Source organism: Artemia sp. Qi Xiang Cuo, chromosome 1, assembly GCF_049724085.1.
Source record: "Artemia sp. Qi Xiang Cuo chromosome 1, ASM4972408v1, whole genome shotgun sequence".
Taxonomy (NCBI): domain Eukaryota; kingdom Metazoa; phylum Arthropoda; class Branchiopoda; order Anostraca; family Artemiidae; genus Artemia; species Artemia sp. Qi Xiang Cuo.
Genome location: NC_142794.1, coordinates 55813951 through 55824890, shown reverse-complemented (window position 1 = coordinate 55824890; position 10940 = coordinate 55813951). Strand labels below are relative to the sequence as shown.

The 10940-nt window shown below is 35.7% G+C and overlaps 1 protein-coding gene across 3 annotated transcripts in view; it reads left to right on the top strand.

Moving 5' to 3' along the window:
- Window positions 1-6498: 6498 nt before the first annotated feature.
- LOC148956500 (ubiquitin carboxyl-terminal hydrolase 19-like) overlaps window positions 6499-10940 on the top strand; it is a 50242-nt gene continuing 45800 nt past the window's right edge. For all 3 annotated transcript variants that reach the window (XM_089108395.1, XM_089108394.1, XM_089108386.1), the window contains exon 1: window positions 6499-6771. The gene's annotated coding sequence lies outside the window, so the exon portion shown is untranslated. The remainder of the gene's footprint in view (window positions 6772-10940) is intronic.

The window sequence follows — 10940 nt, the reverse complement described above, 5'->3', positions numbered from 1 at the left end:
CCCTCGGATTTTATCGGGTATTAAGGTCAGGGTTGCAACCAAATTTGGTGTTTTTTTCTGTTTGGCTGTTTTTGGTGATTTTACCTAAAAACTGGTGATTTTACTATGTTTGTGCTACAACTGCTTATGTTTGCGCGCTATTGATGTCCCTTCCCCACTCCAGTGCCTCAGCAGAGAGACAATTTTCTCAACTCGAGCTCATGAAGAGCCTTCTAGGAAACAAGTTGAACCCAGCACCATTTCTTCTCTTATGCATGTTTATAGCTTTTGAAGGATGTATCGTATGGCATATCTGATGCACTTGTCTCAAAGGGGAAAAAATGGAAATTCAAGAAGCCACAGAAGATTAACGATTACTACTCTTGTAACCTAAGCATTTGATTTACAATTTAACAAAGTAATTATGCTTTGTTGTCAGTTCAAAAATCATAGTTTACTATTTTTCATTTCAGTTCCAAAGCTAGTATAATTTTTCGCTTTAAATACAAGAAGAAGTGGGAAAATCATATTTTACTCTTTAGTTGTCGGTTTAAGATAAAGTAGGAAAGCTTAGACATAATTCGCGTCCTATTTCACGTCCCAATTAAATCTTTGCCCACTTCTTCCATGAAAAAGAAATGACGTCTGGGTGATGACCAATGAATTCTTCCTTTAGCTTCTTATTTATTAATTTTTGTATACAAAAGGATAGGAAATGTTTAAAGGAATTTTGTGTAGAAAATCATAATATTTAGTTATTTAGATATCCTTGTATTTTTAAGCTGAGAAATATTCTCTTGGCCTAAAAGAAATGACAGAATGTTGGAATAATATATCTCCAAAGTTTTTACCAGAATCTTTACCAAATTATACTTATTTGGGATCTTTTTCCAACTTACTGCTAAACAGTTATACAGCTAGTGGATAATTATCAGCAAGAAAGACATACTTTGTTTTTTCTTTTATGAAAAAATGGATTTTAGGTATTAAAAATGATTTCAAGGCAAAATAACATATTTTCTTAGATGAAATATGCACGTTTTCAAGAACATATATAAATACAACACCCCATACCCTCCATAAGGCTCTATGTTGGGGAATCCTGGCCAGAAAAAAAAACACTAAAGAGGATAATAAAATGACTGGCAGCTACAGTTGAGTTGAGCTCGGTTGAGTTGAAACAGTTGACGCTGTTGGGTCTTTTGGTGGGGTTATTATCAGGCAACCATTTTACTCAAACCTGATAGAGGTATGGGATAAATGCTAAATGTTTATAAAATTGATATGGCTTAAAACAAAAGGATAACACTTGTCACCAAATACATTGTAGTAACTGGAAACGCATGCCTAAAATATAAATTATAAACGATGCTACAGCCAAAAATTTGTGCATATATGCCATTTTGGGAGTTTTGGGTACAAAATAATGATAAATACACTGTAGGTAAGGAAATCTTTTTAAATCAATTTTCTCTTTGTCTTTGATTCAAGGTTCTTTATTACAACAGTAAAAAAATACAGGATTTATACATTTTTCTGTTGGCGGGGAGCAGAGCTTGTGTACTAACGAGAAAAAACAAAAACAAAAAACAGTACATCATATTACTGAAATAAACACAATTATTCTTGCCTGTATTTCTTGTTAAACGAATAACATTGGAATGCCACTCCAACCTACCGCCAACACACGTTCATTAAAGACAGTACTAACTTAATAATACCAAATATCAGGCTACAGTTGTCAGGGAGTGCAGAAAGACCATACTCAAACAATCGCAAAATAATAAAAATAATAAATGCAAGACACCATCCTACACCAAAATAAGTTTTCAACTTTTAAAGCATTTAATGTGCAACGTTCAGGGCCGAGACCAAATCAAAAGAACCATATACAATACTGTAAATTTTGGTCTCTCACAATTTGGCAAACGGATTAATAGACAAGGCCCTGATAAAGTAGAAAAAAGCATTTTGGGACATAAAGAACACAAGTTCATTTTATAAAAATATTTGAGAAGAGCTCCATGGTCAAATTTAACTTTAAACAAAAATATAGAAGACTTGACACTAAGAATCACTGGGAAAATATCCACAGTTGTATATAACGATTCTGTGACTGATTTATTGCGCAAAAGGGACGGAGACAGCAGAAATGATCTAAGGACACAAGCAGCCTTCTATCTTTTGAAATTAGACCCCGACGCCGCGCCGAAAATGGGCGGTGTCCCGCCGAAAAAAAAAACCATCGCACGCCGCCGAGCTTGCCGCCGTGCGCTATCGCCGCCTCGGAGTTGACAGGCGGTAGCGGGCCTAGGACGCCGCCGTTTTTTTTCTCTTTTTGGTTATCGATATCGACCTCCGGGCTTCAACCGTCATCCCGGCTAATCTGTTTCTTAAAAACAAATACTGTCATCTTGGGCTCGCCAGTGTATATCGGTTCATAGGAAGGAGAAGAAGAAATTTTTCTTGAAACAAAAATTCTACCTTCCACTTTAAAATTCTGTTCATTTTTCTTTCTGATTTTTCGGATGAAAAGAGGTAGGTAAAAGAGCATTAGGTAATTCAGGATGTTGTCATAGGCAGCGCAATCGAGCTGTCTAAGTAAAGAACAATGTTGGCACAATGTATTATTTATTTATTTTTGTTTTGTTTTTTTCCATACCAGGGCAATTTGTATCGAAGGAGTTGTCGTAGAAACTTCCAAAAGGGCTCATTCCATTGGAAATCGGAATAACTAGTGCCCTTTTTAATAGTCGAAAGCGATTGGAAGGCAGCTAACACCCCTTCCACGCCCACCCTTTCCCCAAACACATCCAGTCAAAATTTTAAGATAGCCATTTTGTTCAGAGTAACTGACTTCCAGAGAGAAAATATGTTTTTTGAGGAGGTTACTCCCCCACAACACCTAGGGCAAGGGTTTTGTAGTTATGCCCTGGAGGTATATAAGAACGATGTTGGCACAATGTATTATTTATTATTTTTCTTTTTGACCAGGGCACTTCATATCGAAGAAGTTGTCTTAGAAACTTTGAAAAGGGCTCATTCAGTTAGAGATTGGAGGGGCTTGTGCCCGTTTTAATAGTCAAAAGTAAATTGAAGGCAGCTAACGCTCCGTCCACGCCCAACATTTCCCGAAATACGTCACGTAAAAATTTTGAAATAGCCATGTTGTTCAATTTAGTTAAAAATTCTGGAAATTAGGTCTTAGAGGATGACAACCACCCTCACAGCCCTTAGGGTAAGGGCTGTAATTTATGCCCTGGGGGCATATACGGTGTTTATAGAAAGCGTTGTCGTAGAAACTCAAAAAGGGATCATTAGTTTGGAAATCGAAAATCCTAGTGCCCTTTTTAATAATCGAAAGTGATTGGAAGGCTTGACATTTTATAGTAGAGATCGATGTGGGTATAATGTATCATTTTTTGTTCTTATTATTCTTGGGATCATGGTACTCTATATTAAAGAATTTGTCGTAGGAACTTCGAAAAGAGCCTTTTTAATTGAAAATATAATGAGCTAATGCTCTCTCTAGTGGTCGAAATCGATAGGAGGGAAAATAATCCCCCTCCCACGGCACTTCTGTTATTTGACTGTTTTGGCTAAAAGGAAGTGTTGCCATAAGATAAAATCAAAATGCACTTTGTTAATGCTAATTTCCAATAAGGCATCTCAGCAGTATCCCAAGAACGACTGAGGGTATTATGTTCAAACTTTCAGGGCTTCTTCTGCTCTTAAAATTTGACCAAATCAAAATAGCGTAAGTGTATCCAAGCTATCAAAGAAAGTAAACAAATTTTTTTGCGAATGTTATCCAGTTTTCCATTTCAGGTCAACTAGAGGAGGTATGAAACTAAATTAAACACTATTATTTGTGTCCAGATTTTTATAAGGGTCTATGTTGTTAAATTTTGCTGAAAATTGTTTTCCAGCAAACAAATAGCAGGCCAAACTATAAATTCTTAAAAAAAACGAAAAGATTTAAAGTATGATTTTCTTTTTCCCTTAAAAGACTATGTCAATATAAAACGAACAAATATTAATTTTAAAAAAAACTGTTTCCAATAAATAAGTTTTCAAAGAGAAGTAAAGAACTCCATTAAACCAAAAATGAGCAAAAATAAAATCAAATAATCTACCAAGTGTAAAACTACCGCAAATCAGTATCGATAAATAAATGAAACCCAAAACGAATAGAAATTACAATAATTAACCGAGTCAGACTCAAAACGAGCTGACATTAACATAAGTTGGGCTCAAAACCCCTATGCCTTCCCAAGGCGAGAACACAATTTGCACTTTACTGAAAAAAATACAAATGAATATGCATTGTAAGTTTAATATACATATACTGATAATTAGTAATCAAAATGTTAATATTATTTGATTTATTAAAGTTATAAAAGCAAAAACATTTATATTTTTTCTGTAAAGTGAAAATTACGTTCTGACCCTGGGAAGGCATAGGGGTTTTGAGTCCAACTAATGTTAATTTCTGCTCGTTTTGAGTTTGACTCAGTTATTTATTGTTATTGTTGTTCATTTTGGGTTTCATTTATTTATCGATGCTTATTTACGGTAGTTTCCCGCTTGGTAGATTATCTAGAGCTAGTATAGAAATATATCTATAGAAAAGAATTACATTTTCTTACACAGTTAGCAGAGCACAGTGAAGTTGAAGTAGCCTTAAACTTTGACTTGAAACGTTATATATTGACCACTTCTTTCAGAAAAGAATTTCGGAGGGTTATTCCGTGTTGATAAGAAAAGAGGGTAAAGGTGCAGTTTAGTTCCTCCTGTAATGTAGTGCGCAGGAGCCCTATGGTGAAGGTGCAGGTTTGTTCTCCCTTATAAAACAACTTATTTCAGCAGATACAAAGAAGAAGCCCATTTGCGGCATTCTGTGGGACCCCAAGGTCCAGTACTAGTATCAGATTCCGCGAGTGGCAGTTTACGCTCGTCAAGTTCTGGCTGTACCGGCCACAAGTGCCCCAGCTAAACGGCTTTTTAGCACGACAGGACTGATAGTGACTGCAAAAAGATCAATGGCTCCAGGCAGAGAGAACAAACTGACTTTTGTTACATCAATTGTAACTGAAGTGATGTAACCGCTGATTTAAAATTGTTGGTGTTGTTAAGCCATGGTATCTGATTTGTATACAGTGTTTTTTCGGTGTTGTTATTTGTTTTTTTTTTTTCACTTCCTTTTCGTATGTATTTGATGAACAGGAGATGTTTGAACTTCAAAATTTGAAAGTTATAAACACATTAGCCAAAATAATTAACAAGAAGGAAATGACTAAACACGGGATTTTATAGGAACAATGCGATGTTAAACATGAACACAACATAGGTTTCCCTGGGTCTAGTGGCTAAAAATGAGAATTCTACTTGGTCATTTAAACATCCTTACTAAAATCGAGGTTGAACGTGCTTGGTGATGTGGAATTTTTATTATTATTTTTAATTAGAAAAATCGGCGCGCCGTGGCGCGCCGCCAGTCTAAAATCGGATGCGCGCCGCCAGAAAAATTGCGGTGCGCCGCCGCCGATACTGAATCACACCTTCGCCGCCGTCATTTCGGCGCGGCACGGCTTCGGGGACTATTTGAAATGGAATAATATTAAACTGGGATATATTTAGGTAAACCAACCCTGCATAATTAAAATGAGATAGTTCTAAAGTAAAATAAAATTGCTTAAGTGTGAAATATGGAATTAAATGTTTTAACTGGTTCATAATACCAATGCCCCTAATGTCTAAGAGTCTGCAGCATCTGGCGATGAACACTTAAAATGGAGACTGTAATTAGTGCTGTGGAAAAAGTCTTTAGGAATGTGGCATTTTAATAACTTTTGGTATGAAAAATGCTTCTCTTAGTTCTAGATACTAGTAGAGGGTAGTAGCATGTATAAGTTCACCTAAACATGTATATATCAATTGCAAGTATAAATCTACTTTAAGAATATAGGTTCAAGAATCCATTCAATAGATAGTATCACAAATATTTTCCACTCCTACAGTTCTGCCTTAGAATTTGATTAATCTTAGAAAAAAATAATTAATACCTGTCATTAAACACAAAAAAATACCAATGTTGAAACGTTTTTACTCAGCTGTCAAAATGTTGAAATGACTGGGTTGATGTAGCACTCTTGTAGATGTTCGGACCTTTATAGAAACAGGCAAATTCTACCTTTTTCAAATGCAATCTCTGGCATTTTCAAGGGAAAATGCTCTTTCTATTCTGGTCGACCTTACTACATGAGCCCTAAAAATAATGAGGGCATTTATGATAGTGTCTGATAAAGTGCAACTTGCCACCAGTTACGTAGGCTCATTAAAACTATTCTAATGGCTTTACTTGATAGATATGGATGTATTCATTATACTAAAGTTTTTCGCCGCTTATTTTTATTTTATTTTTTGTAAGAGAAAATGGTAATTTCATTTAGCCTCCATGGCAACTCTGGCTCATGTGTATAAAATATACCACTGTGCTATCTATTTTATTGAAAGAAAACGAAAAACAATAGATAACGTACGCTTATACGAGTTCCTCCATATATTATAAGCATGAAGTTAATTGTTTTTTCTGGAGGAGGAAACAGTTATTACAATTAGAATTAGACTCTTAGAGGTGACTTACGTTTTTTGACTTCTCAGAATTGGTATTTTCCATGTCTAAAGCAAACACTTTTAAAAGAGGCAGCACATAATAGAAAAGAACATCTCATGAAGAAGTCGATGAAATTTGTCTTGACTCATCCAGCTTAATTGAAGCTGCTTAAACAGGTAAGCTATGGAAAAGATTCTAATTGATGGCCTAGCATTGGATCCTTATAAAATTTATCACCTGCGTTAGTGTTGGTAGCATTCTAGGCTATTCTATGGATTCAATTAATTGAAACACTGTACCAACAGAAGAGTAGCCTATGCAAGGCTAGTACCATTTGGATTCCCAATCAACAATGGCCCACTTCCTTTGTATAATAGGGTAAAATTCTACTTTTGGCTATCTTGGAAAGGGGTTAGGTTAGGAAAATGAAACTTTCAGGCATGTGTCCACAGATTAAAGTAGGATATGCATAAAATTCTACTTTTGCCACATTTGGCTATCTTGGAAAGGGGTTAGGTGAGGAAATGAAACTATCAGGGATGGGTCTACAATCTAAAGTATATCCCAGGAAGGTATTTTAAAGTGTCTACCTCTACTCCTTCTCCTTGTAGAAGATCCTGAAATTTGCCTACATGACAGGTCTATAGGCTACCTGTTAAAATTTTAACAAAACAACATTTAACCTTAATTTTCAGTTTCTTTTTCTCTGGCTTTAGTTCTGAAATTATAATTCCTGTTATTTGAGTAGGATTGTAGGTAAATCTTTTGTTATTCATATTATTGACTTACAAATAAAGTAAAAATGCCACTTGATGCCTTTTTTATGCTCTTTCCAAATATAATAATCATTTTTATGAGAAATGCATTTTATCCCCCCTCTATATATACCAATTCAGGGTATATATTTGCATGTTAGGGGGGCAGAGGAAAGTTTAAACTTACCTCTCATTTGCATCAGAAATAAAATTTACCTCCACCCCTCTAATGTGCAAATATAGGTCAATATATACCAAATCATATTATTGAGTTAGGACTAAAGTGAATACACCATTTGATGCCTTTTTTTATGCTGATTATAAATATAATAAGCATTTCTATTAGGAATGAATTCCAGCCCCCCTATATATGCCAATTCAGGGTTAGGTTAGGTTAACTATAGCCTATATAGGGGGGGGGGCTTAAATTCATTTCCGACAGAAATGCTTATTATATTTGTAATCAGCATAAAACAAGGCATCGAATGGTGTATTCATTTTATTTGAAACTCAATAATATGATTTGGTAAATATTGACCCAAATATATACCCTGAATTGGTATATATAGGGGTGGGTTTATTGGTGTGGTAAGGTATGGTGTCACCACTTATTGGTACAAAAATGGGTAAATATCTACCAAATCATATTATTGAGTTAGGAATAAAGTGAATACACCATTTGATGCCTTTTTTAGGCTGATTACAAATATAATGAGTATTTCTATCAGAAATGAATTTCAGCCCCCCCCCTATATATACCTAACCTAACCCTGAATTGGCATATATAGGGGGGGGGGGCTGAAATTCATTTCCAATAGAAAGGATTATTATATTTGTAATCAGCATAAAAAAGGCATCGAATGGTGTATTCACTTTAGTCCTAACTCAATAATATGATTTGGTAGATATTTACCCAAAAATGGTGCTACACCACTGACTGGAGAGGAAAGCCCCTGGATAAATATAGGGATTGTTAATACCCAATTTACAATATACCCTGCCCCAGTGTATGATAATGTGATCAAATAGCCAAATTCTAAGGCCAAAGGTGCACCCAACTCAGGTCACCACTAAAATCCCTAGCTATCTCCATGGAAGGTAACAAACCCCCCTGTTGATATAATATGACAGTATCTTATAATTCTTTTCCTACCGTGTCAGGGTTCATGAAAAAATAGTCTGCACAGTTGTAGAAAATAACTTACTTGTAATCTTCCAAAAAGTCACACACATATAACAAAAAAAAAATAGACTTCCCCAAACAGGGTCTCAACATAGACTATCTCAAAAATAATATTTGTTCTGTACACCAAATGTTGCATAGGGGTTCACCTTTGCTTGGCCCTAGCCAATGCTCTCAATACCCATTCAAAATCCATTCTACTTTTTCTTAATTTTATCTTTCAATGGCTCAGACCTGAAAGATCAAAATAGAATTTATTTTAAAGCTTGGTTATTGCAAAAGAATCTAGCCTAGCAACCAGAGTTCAACTTAGGATTAAAAATTATCTTATAGGCAAATGTAATTACAGAAAAGAAAATGGGTCATTTATCTAAAAAGATAAGAAACCAAGGGGTGGGACCCCAACCCCTCCCTCTGTAAGATAAATGACCACCCATGCGCCATGCTGGTCCACCTTTACAAATATAACTCTTAACTTGAAAATCACCAAACTTGTCTATCTTCTGTTCTTTCTTCTTTTGGACATCTCCACTGCAGGTAAACATTAGCTTATGGCCTCACAACTATACCATCCCCTTGGCTTTTATCCATTGCTGTTCCATATTTCTGTCTAACCAGTCAAAGCTATTGTCTCAACAGCTCTATTCATCAAGCTTGAAATTTCAAAGACAGATGAATTCACAAGATTTGCACAGCATGATTAAACAAAATATTTATTGCTCTCTTGAAATTTACACTTAGGAGAAGCGTAGAATAAAGTTCTGGCACATTCGATGATGCCAGCCATCATAAAAAATTGGCTGCACTAGCCTCTTAATTTCCATCTGTGGAAACAACCCCACATCTCAATTACAATATAAATTGCCCCTTGGTATAATTTGAAGTAATCCAAGGCTGAAAATACACAGGCCTGTGAAAATGATAAGTGTACAGGGAATGAAGTAAAATTTTGAGCAAACCATGAATCACCTTTTTTCTGGGTTCCCTCCCCTGTGATAATCAAATGAAGAATATGCATTGATGCTAATTGAAGATGAAATTTGGATACATCTCCCAATGAATACAGTTTGCCAGAAATAATTGTCGCTTCCCATGAAGAGTAACAACTATGAATAGGGTTACTGGACAAAGGTTTGCATGAAATATGAAGTGACTGGGAGACAGTATCCCCCAAGGACTCCAGATCAGAGAGGCAAAATCTTGGTAAAGGGATCACAACTTGTCCGCCAGTTGTGCATTGAGGAAAAGGGCTATCTTTCATGACTTCCTGCAGGGGATCTTCCCCAAGAGGCTCCTCCCCCTCATAAAGGATCAAAATATTATTTGAGTTGATAGTACTGATCTCAGATTTCTTCCCAATTTTTTCCAATCCAACTCAACATTCAATATCTCCCAACTTTTCCCCAACCCATTGTAGGTCATTCAACCCTATTTTGTAGTCATCTTGTTTTATTCCCCATGGGTCTTGGACCTTGATATGCAATTACTATTGTGAATTATTACCATCATTTAATGAGATTCACCAATTTTTCAAATAACCAGAAAATCTAGACTTCATTAGGGCTAACGACTTCTTTCACAGCAAGTAATTTTACACAAATATATCTCCAAAAAAAATGAATTAACAGGGGTTGGACAAGCAAGTAAACTGAAAAACCACGCAAATATTCCACTAGTGAATTAGCTGGACTAAACTCAAACAGGGGAACTACCCTGTAAAACAAATCACATATCCTCCCTAGATACTTGTACTCCAAATGTAATCTCCTCTTAGGCTGATTACTCAATAGGACAGGTTCCTCCCGCCTTCCTTATCAAATGTGCACACGAAACTGACAAAATTTTCTAATTTGCTGTCTTCAATAATCTCATAACCTTTGTCACTGAAGATTATATCTAAGTCCATCAATTCACTCAAATAATAACCCAACTTACACTTTTTTTCTTATCCATTCTTAAACCCTGTAATACTTTCTAATATGGAGATTCCCCCACTGTAAACTCAAACACAATTAATTTCACGTTATTTCTTTTTATTATTGTCTAACAAGGCACAGCCCATTTAGATTTTCATATTTCCATTTTTTTTTCTCTAATTTTGATTTAGGCTCAGCCCAAACCTTGATGAAAGGGGGCTCTAACCTTTCCCATGCACTGCATCATTCCTAGGTAGGAGCCTGGCTTATCAAATTTAAAATTTGCAATCTTTCGACCCTGTTATTCCTTGCTGATTTTTACAGCCTATAGCCCATACTGTAGGCCAGTGGTGTATCCAGGATTTTGTTTTGGGGGGGGGGCTGTCAGTCTACCTTTTTATAGCAGTCATGTGAGCAAGAAAATTATCTATCATAGTGCAAGATTTCAGGCGGGGGTAGGGGGGTAGCTAGGTAAAGAAATAAAAAGTACA